Source organism: Sciurus carolinensis, chromosome 16, assembly GCF_902686445.1.
Source record: "Sciurus carolinensis chromosome 16, mSciCar1.2, whole genome shotgun sequence".
Taxonomy (NCBI): Eukaryota; Metazoa; Chordata; class Mammalia; order Rodentia; family Sciuridae; genus Sciurus; species Sciurus carolinensis.
In genome coordinates this window covers 30675607-30685376 of record NC_062228.1, presented here as the reverse complement: position 1 = coordinate 30685376, position 9770 = coordinate 30675607, and the positions used below count along the sequence as shown (strand labels likewise).

General features: G+C 41.8%; 1 pseudogene; it reads left to right on the top strand.

Moving 5' to 3' along the window:
- The first annotated feature begins 1735 nt into the window (after positions 1–1735).
- On the top strand, positions 1736–5449 carry LOC124966057 (ATP synthase subunit g, mitochondrial-like; annotated as a pseudogene).
- The last annotated feature ends 4321 nt before the right edge of the window (positions 5450–9770 follow it).

Genomic DNA, 9770 nt, shown 5'->3' with positions numbered 1-9770 from the left:
AAATCAGAGACATGAAGTGCTCCTGCCACTGCGGGTCTCCCCATCGCTCGTCCAGCCCACAGAGCCGGGCTCTAGGTGACTTTCAATCTACCCACACTTCCTAGTCTCAAACTCCCAACTCCAGAGCACAGTCACGAATCACCCAGAACGCCTCAGGAACCACTTTCTGTTTCTTCTGGGTCCTCCCTCTCTCCCCATCTTAAACCCTCTAAGGACCAAACTTCAATGCAAACACAAATGCAATGGTCTGGGTTTACCAGGATCACCCACTCTCTCCAGATTCAGTAATTTCTTCAATGCTAATAATAAAGACACAGAGAGAGAGAGAGAGAGTGAGAGAGAGAGAGAGAGAGAGAGAGAGAGAGAGACACACACACACACACACACACACACACACATACACACACACACAGAGTCTGTGTCAGTGAGGTACCAAAACATTTAGTCAATTAGATCAGGTTAAGCAAACAGCCTGTCACTCTGGTGAGGGAGGGGAGAATCTGCCAAATTTGTTGTTTGACTGAATTGATGAACTGTTTTAGTCAAAAATAAGTCTTTTTTATTAAATGTTGACAGATCATAGTATATCAAAAAGAAAATCTACAAAAGTCACTTTTCATCTATATAAACTTTAAAATCAAGGTGGCATATTGGAAATCTCTAAATAACACTTCGTCTACATCAAAGGGTATAATTCTTTAGGTCAGAATACATTAGGGAAGAAAGCCTCTTTTTGCCAGTAGAAAAGAATGGAGAGACGGAATTACCCCAGACGACGGGCCGCCGGTATCAAGGTGATTTCCTGCCACCTCCACGTTCCACACAGCGAACAGAGTCAGCTGCCTGTACCAAGTGAGCCCCGCACTCAGTGTTCTTCATTTAGTATCTTATTTAATCTGATCAACAACCCTATAGGAAAAGGGTTGCTAGCCTTGTTGTGAAAAGAGGAAATTGTGGCTGGTGGGGTCCACAAAGCAAAACCTTACAGAAGTTCAAGTTCAGGGAGGAGACTTTAACTTCTATTTCACTTCAAAGCTGTTGGTTTTAACCACCCTGGTAAGGACTCCATGCTAAGAGTCCTTCACTATTCAACCCTAGCCATGTGACTGACATCTTTCTCCTAGGGTGGACTCAAAAATTCTAGACCACACCCTGAAGGTACAGCCAGATGTGACAGGCAAGGCCTCCACCCTGACATTGCAGGGAAGGCGAACAGATGAGAAAGAGGTAAACAAAAAGGCGATTTGGGGTTTGACTGCTCTCATTCATCCTATTGTCTTTGATAACAAGAGAAGAACTTAGAAAACGCATTCCCTGCGGAGAACAAGGGAGAAAACCCTGTAGCAAGAAGGACTGGAACTCCCAGGAGTCGGAAAGGAAGCCATGTGGCCAAGGTACGTACACTGCGAAAGTGGATAAAAGCCAGACCGTTTGGGGAGCTGTGTAGACCAGGACAGTGGCTGAGTAAGTTTGTTAGAAAGAAGCAGACAAACCCAAGATGGATCCATCTGTGGGATGCAGAGGAAAGTTAGGCAAGGAAGACATAGGAAACCAGGAGACATGGAAGGGACATCTCACCAACGAAAATACTCCTTTCCCGCTTACCCACTACCTTTCCGATGACTGAAGAACTTTCATGATCCATGTGGTTCACATTCTGCATTTCCTTGGGGCCCTGCTTCCAGGATGGCAGATGAAAGGAAGAAGAAACAAGAAAAAGATATCTTCTAGAACCATGGCCCAGTTTGTCCAGAACCTCCCAGAGCAGGTTCTGGTGCTGGAGAAGGTTGCTGTGACTTACCGGAAGCCTCTATTGGCCACGACTTAGCCATAAGCCAAGGTTGAGCTGGTTCCTCCAAGCTCTACAGCTGAGATCCCTAACAGCTATTCAGAACCTGAAAATAAATCGTCAGTTGTGCTCAAACCCATAGCTTCAAACAGCTCACAGTGAAGGAAGCTGTCCTGAACAATCTGGTGGCCACTGAAGTGTGGTTGTAGTTTTGTATCAGAGAGATAGTACACAGGCATGGCATCGTTGGCTACACTGTGTGCAGACACTTGATTATATTTGTTTATTGTTTCAGTGTTCTTGGACCATGTGTGATCAGACTGCTGTATGAATAAAATGTGTCAAATACCGGTGTTTTATCTGTCAAATACTCCACAGATAGTCACATTTCTTCTTGATATTAGATTAGGTTGTCTTTGACCTTGATACACTAATACATCTCTAAATGCATGTCTATTTATCCTGAAACCAGAAAAGATATATGTGACTATACTAACATAGTACACAAATATATGATAATAACATTTTAATTTAATTTAAAATATCTGATATGTAAACTTTATTTACAGAAAACTTGGGGGAAAGGGCTTAAGAAAACTAGAACTTGCTACACTAGGAAAATAGTAGTACCATATGCCAGAGCAATGCAATTAAAGTCACATTGGTAAAAGCTGGGCTTGATGGTGCACTCCTGTAGTCTCAGCAGCTTGGGAGTCTGAGACAGGAGGATTGCTTGAGCCCAGGAGTTCAAAGCCAACCTGGGCAACAAAATGAGACCTTGTCTTTTAAAAAAAAAAAAAAAATTGTGTCAATAGTTACAAAGAAAAAATTGGATTTTTTTCTTTGCTAGCATCACAGAAAGACCCTTTTTTTCTATTTTAATTGTTTTTTTTTTTTTTTTTTGTTATACATGCCAGTAGAATTTTTTTGACATTTTATACATACCTTCAATATAACTTCCCATTCTTGGGGTTATGCATGATGTGGAGTTACACTAGCTCTATATTCATATATGTACAAAGGAAACTTAGGTAGGAATCATTCTACTGTTTTTCCTATTCTCATCCTCCCTCCCTTCCCTTCATTCCCCTTTGAGAAAGACCCTTTTGACAACAACTGTCTATAAATGTTGGGGTACTTCTTGTCAACCTGAATATTAGCTGCCCTTGAAGAGAACAGAGTGGCATTCTAAGTACACCTGATTGAAATATATTAACCCCAGGACAGAGTAAATGAGAGCCAGGACCTATGTTTTAAATCTAATTTGATATGTATGATTAATCTGTCTGGTTTTATGACTTTCAGAACCTATTTTTGCAAAAATTAAAAACCTTATATATAATTAAACAGAGTTATAACTTGATGCTATCCATGGGTCTAAAGTATAATATGATATCTTGAAAGAAATGGTTGGTTTTTTTTTTTTTTTTAAAAAAAAAAAAAGGCTTTCTTCATCTTTCCACCCCACCCTAAGTTTGGGTATCTTTCCACCATTGCCAAATGAAGCAGGGCTTCAAGGGGAGAACCCTTAAATGGGAGTCATGGCCCTGAACCTGCTACTTCTTCATAAGGTGACAAATGGGTAAGAGCTCGACCCAGCCTCAGTTTCCACCAGTGAAAAATGAGAGGGAGGGAGAGATCTTGAGTCATGGACAGTCAGGCACTGAACGAACTGCATCTCTTTCAAACGTGAGAACGACATCATCTGATGGGCAAGAAAGCCGAGGCCGGGACTTGTTAAAACTCACTTTCTCAGGGTCATGATGCTGAAATTCTAACCAGGGTTCTAGAAGAAGCTGGAGTACTGCCAGCTTCTCTGAGAAGCACTCTGCCAGTGAATGTGTGTGAATGTTCACCAAGTTGAAGTTCTCCTTACAAATGCAGTGAGAAAGTACTTTTGAAAAAGCTCATCTCCAGGGTCTGGGGATATAGCTCAGTTGGTAGAGTGCTTGCCTAGCGTGAAAAAGGTCCCAGGGTTCAATCCCCAGCACCACCCAAATAAAAAAAAAAAAAGGTCATCTCCAGTTGCTCCCTCATACACTTCCTGCCCATCGAGCTGCTGGCCCTCTCCCCAGTGCATCATGCACTTACATAAATGCCTTTGCTCTTTCACTTCACCCCCAAATTGTTCCCCATCTTATCTATCAGGCAACTTTTATTCTGTTTTCAAAACACTTACTCAGAAATGATCTCCCAAAGCAGCCACATCAATGTTTATAGCTGCTCAATTCACAATAGCTAGATTGTGGAACTAACCTAGATACCCTTCAATTGATGAATGGATAAAGAAACTGTGGCATATATACACAATGGAATACTGCTCAGCCATAAAGAAGAATAAAATTATGGTATTTGCTGGTAAATGGATGGATTTGGAGAATATCAAACTAAGTGAAATAAGTCAATGCCCAAAACACCAAAGCCCGAATGTTTTCTCTGATAAGTGGATAATGATACATAATGGTGGGGGTGGTAATAGAAGAATGGAGAACTTTGGATGGTATAGAGGGAAATGGGGCAGGAGGGAGTGGGGGAAGGAAAGATGGTGGACTGAGACAGACAGCATTACCCTATGTACATGTATGATCACACAAACGGTGTGAATCTACCTTGTGCACAATCATAGAAATGAAAAGTTGTGCACCATTTGTGTACAATGAATCAAAATGCAGCCTGAAAAATAATAAAAAAAAGAAATTGTCTCCCATCGAGTCTTTCTTACTTTCATCCTTCAAATAAGATTGTCACTTCTGCATTCTAAGAATCTCTATGATATACATATAGATATATATATATGTATATGTATATATATGATCTATAGACAGATAATTAACTATTGCCACAATATTGCACTAATGACACACCCCAAAACTCTGTGACCTCAAATCACAATTTTGTCTCGTTCATGAATCTGAAGATTGACAGACCCAGTCCTGGCTCACCTCTGAGCCACATGTTAGGTTCAGTTCTGTTCCACATCAGTACCACTAGGAGCTACTCTGCAGAAGAGGTAAGCTTTTTTCACTAGTGAAAGAACTCTGGAGTCCAATGGCAAAATACCTGGAATCAGGGACAGGTGAAGATGCAAGGTCAATAACTCAGTTGGTCACATGTGCCATTAAAATGTCCATATAATCCCTTCCTCAGTAGGGCTTCGATGAGCAAGCACCCACTAAGTGCCAGGTAGTCTTTGAGGCTCTGAGGGCACTGCTGGAAGCAAAACCAGGAAAGGTACCTACCCATGTGAACCTGACATTCTGGAGGGGGGACCCACAAACTGGCAAGTGAGGTCATTTCAAAGCATTTCATACTGTAAAGAAAAGAAAACCTGATAAGGCATCTGATTGAGTGGCAAGAGCAGGATCAAGGGAGCATAGCTGCCTTAGATGGGTGGCAGGGCATGACCTTGTGGAGAAATGACTTTTGCACTGTGATCCACAGAATGAAACACAGCTGGTCCCACAAATCACAGGGGATCTGGAAAACGGCACTGCGGGCAGGGGAATGTCTACTGAGTCTGAGGAACAGAAGGCGGCAGTGGATTTAAGATGGACAACCACTCTCTACACTTCTGGGAAGGCTCATTCAAACAGATTACCAGATTTTTATGCAACAGATCTAAGGCGGGTCCAAGAATTTGCATCTCCTACAGGTTCCTGAGTGATGCTGATGGTGCAGAAACCACACCCTAGAAACAATGTGCTCCTATGATCAAGAGCATGTGCCACACATCATATGAGGCCTCTTAGGTCAGGACACTTATTGTATTGATCCATCAGTTTTCCAAGGTTCCTACTGTTTATGATGGAGAGAAGGTTTGGGAGGGGTTAACTTTCAGTTCCATTCAAGGTCCTCCAGGACATCCAAATCCCCCATGGTGCACACCTCAGGGTACCACAACTCTGCATTTAGTGGGAACAGCAACCCTGCAGCACAGAAGCATAAACTACAATATGAACACTGCCTTGTAGGGTTGTACAATATGTCAGTCCCTTAACATTCTTCCTCCACTGAGCTGACATTCTAGAGAGGAGACAGACACTGGGCAAGAAAGATGCTTTTAAATGGTGATCAGTGCTATAAAGAAAAGCAACTCTCAATCTTGTAGATCTGGACCATGCATGTTGCTGCTAGCAGTTCCAGACTACAAGGTTGGGGCATCCTGGTGCTCATTCCTGGAACCTACTTAGTTAAAAAAAAAAAAAAAAAAGGCACACACAGAGAAACAACCAGAACTGGTAGGTAATAATTTGAAACTTGTGTCATTGGCACCTGGGTGCATCAAGTCCAACCATCAGCTTAGATGCTAGTTCAATCAACAATTCTATGAGACTGCATCGTGGGGAAACTGAGGCACAGAGTAGTTCAGTAACTTAACAGAGGACACACAACTAGAAAGGGACAAAACTGGAATTCCAGACCAGGTCAATTGCAGAGGTGGTTCTTGCATATGCTTGACTACACAGCTTTTAGTTAACTTGCTGGCAGAGTCTTCTGAAAGGGTTCACGTCACCTTTGACCCTGGCCAGGATCTAGTGTCACCACAGAGAAAAATCCAACCTTGCCAAGGCCCATGTTCTTTGCCAATAAGTAGTCAGAACTGTCAGAATGTCTATAGCATTAAGAAAACCCCATGCCTGAATCTGTGCGCCAGACCTTTTACACAGAGAAAATATGGACATTTTCTTTTAATAATGCTACAGAGAAATAATGAAATGGTAGCATTACAAAAACATAATTAGGTCTTCAGAAAAAAAATATCTCCACTGGAGTCCTATAAAAAGACCACAGGTGTTCGTCATTATTTTTTATTTAGCAGACAGTTTTAGCCATTGTTTGTTTTTTCCCCATTTATTAAGTTCTGGTATTTTAAGATGATTTGTGTATAATAATAACAATAATTTCCTGTTTGCCTGTCAGTTGTGAGCTGCTTTAATTACAGATATTCATTTTCACAAGTTAACTTGGTAAACATGCTCATTTGTTATGTTCCCTGTTCATTAAATCAGTTAGCACAGCTAGTAACTATGTTAAGTATTTTGCTGTCGGGTTTCAGCAATGTATCTTCATCAGTTTCCAATACAACTTCTCAGAGACAGACTCAGACTTCCACAGAGTCCCTTCTTATTGGATAGGAAATGCCAAGTCCTTCCAATTCTGCAAATCCAGGTGCATTAGGCCCAATGGCAGCATCCACTCACTCTGTGTATCACAGTCAAAATCAATGCTTCAGACTGAAGTGCAATACTTGGTAACAAGAAGCAAGATGAGTCATAAAGGAAAAAGAACACTCTGACAGGGGAGGATTTGAGTAGACCTGCTCAAAGCATACCCAATCCTTGGACAGCCCCCTACCACACAGCCTGCATAAGGGAAAGGCTTTGATGACTGTGGTTGTACCAGATGATCCCAACCTCTGGAAGTAGCTAATTATTCTAGAGGTGGCCTTTAGAGGTCATCAGATGGCTCCTTCAAGCATCTGAGGAAGAGCTGTCAAGTAGGAGAAAGAATATTCAGAATCAAGGCTGAGTCTCTGAGCACAGTAGTCCCAGACCAAACACTAGCTGCTATTATGAGAAATGGCGAGATTAATGATGCAGACATTGCTAAGCAATGAAAGAGCATGCAACCATATAAGACAAAGCAGAGGGGGAAAAAATCACCAGAAGATCTTTGCAGCACTCAAAAAGCACAGTTATTTCTCTTTTTCTCGTTTTTTTTTTTTTTTTTTTTTTTTTGAGATTTCCATGCATATTTTCAGTAAACCAGTGTTTTAGTCAACTTTTTCACTGCCGTGACTATAGGACCTGACCAGAACAATTGTAGAGGAGAAAAAGTTTATTTGAGAGCTCACAGTTTCAGAGGTCTTACTCCATAGAAGGCCAGCTCCATTCTTCAGGGCTTGAGATGAGGCTGAGCATCAAGGCGGGAGAGGGTAGTGAAGGGAAGCAGCTCACATCACAGTGATGAGGAAGCAGAGACAGACCCCACTCTCCAGATACAAAATATACAAAGCCACGCCCCAATTCCCACCTCCTCCAGCCACACCCTACCACTTCCGTTAATCCCATCAAGGATTAATTCACTGGTTGGGTTAAGACTCTTACAACCCAATCATTTCTCCTCTGAACCATCCTGCATTGTCTCACCTGTGAGCTTTTGGGAGACACTTCACATCCAAACCATAACAACCAGTTACTTAGTCACTTTAATAGATCTCTGTAATTAAAAAACAAACACAGTTTGAACAATCCATTTTTAATCATGGTGACTGGGATGATGTTGGTTCCACTAAAAGTGTCACATCAAATAGATTCTAACTTTTCTAGAAAGGAGCCAAGGATACCAACGGCCATCAAACACCTGCTGATTAGATATTTCATTCAAAGTTTTCCTTTAGTGGGGACTATGATTATTATTAATGTGTCAAATCAGGACCAAGGGTAATAAAATGTTATATAGCCAGTAGCTAAGTCACAAGGCTCTGTAGGAAGTAATTCATTAGAGGTGTGAGCCAGGATAGGGGAACTTGTGTCAAGGTGCTCAAGAGTGGATATTCAAAACAGAATAAAACTTCATTGAGTTGTTCATGGTAGTTTCTCCATGATTACTCTGCCTTGTCTCTTTGGGGCCTTGCTAATGTTTCCTAAAAAAGAAAGATCCATTGGTTGTAGCTGGACAAGTCATGATGAGAAACAGAATAAGACTATCTGGTGCAAGTATGGGGCAATTAGGAAAGATGGCATTTACTCATGTTAAGGTGGAACATCTACATGGAAGTCTCAGATGCTGAGGGGCACCATTTAATCATCAGAGATCAAAAACTACCACCTTCAATAAATACAAACCAATCTGATAAGGATCCTCCAAAAGCCCCTGAAAGTAGTCCCACACTATTTTCTCCATGATCCATGACATTGCTCCCTATTTCCTTCCTTTGCAGTTTCAAGTCCTCTTTGCTTGGCCCTCCATCTGTTTATCACATGCCCATCTTTTGACTGCTCCTGTGGGTCTCAATTATTCATGGACTCTCCCTCCTTCCAGTTCTCATAAATGCCTAGGACAATGCTGGAAATACATTCTGGAATTTAGGAGAAAGTTCGGGGCTCATGCTTCACTGGCGGTAGTGTTGGAATACCACCTAAACCTGAGGGTCATGAGAGCATAGGATAGATAGGTAGGGAAGGAAATTTTGCAACAAGGCCCCCAAAGGGTATGAATGATGATTGGACCCAGAGTTTATATGAAGAATTAAAGGAGAAATGTTGAAGTAGACCAGAGGAGTGATAAAGGGTCTCCCTTTTAAGCTCTTCATCTTCTCTAAGAAGCAGAAGGGTGCTCCAAGGATGGGGTTCAGTGATAGAATTACAGACATGCATGAAATGAACAGTCAATTGTCGCAAACAGTGCAACCAAACTCTCAAGTCCGCTGAGGACCAAAGGGGGATTGGAAAATAAAGATTCACAGGCACAGATCTTGAAGATTAAACTGGGATCAGGTGGAGCACTGCTCTAATGGAGATGCAGATCTAAAGAGTTATGCCAGCAATCTTTATTTATATACATCTCATTATCAACTTAAAGACTATGCAACAATTTTTCTTTGTATTCAGGAAAGTTACAGAAATTAGGACATCCTGTGTAACTTTTCCACAGTTGCAATCCACAGTTGCAAAGTGCAATGTTAGGAGCCTCGCATAGCTCTCAAGAAAGTCCATTGTTTAAAGTTACTGTAAGGTGGGCAGGAACTGGAGAAGCAAAGCTGGAGAAATATTGTGGTTGTCTAGCATAAGAATTTCTTCCTTCCTAGGAGCTGTGTGCCTGAGATCAAGGTTAGAACTGATAGGGCTCTTGCAGAGTCTCCTCAGGCAGGGCATTGCTACAGCAGCTAGGCATCCTGTGCCCTTGCACAGAAACATTCCCAGGAACAGGGCATGCCATAGCCATGAGGGCATCAAAGACCCCTGATCTCAGTAACTTC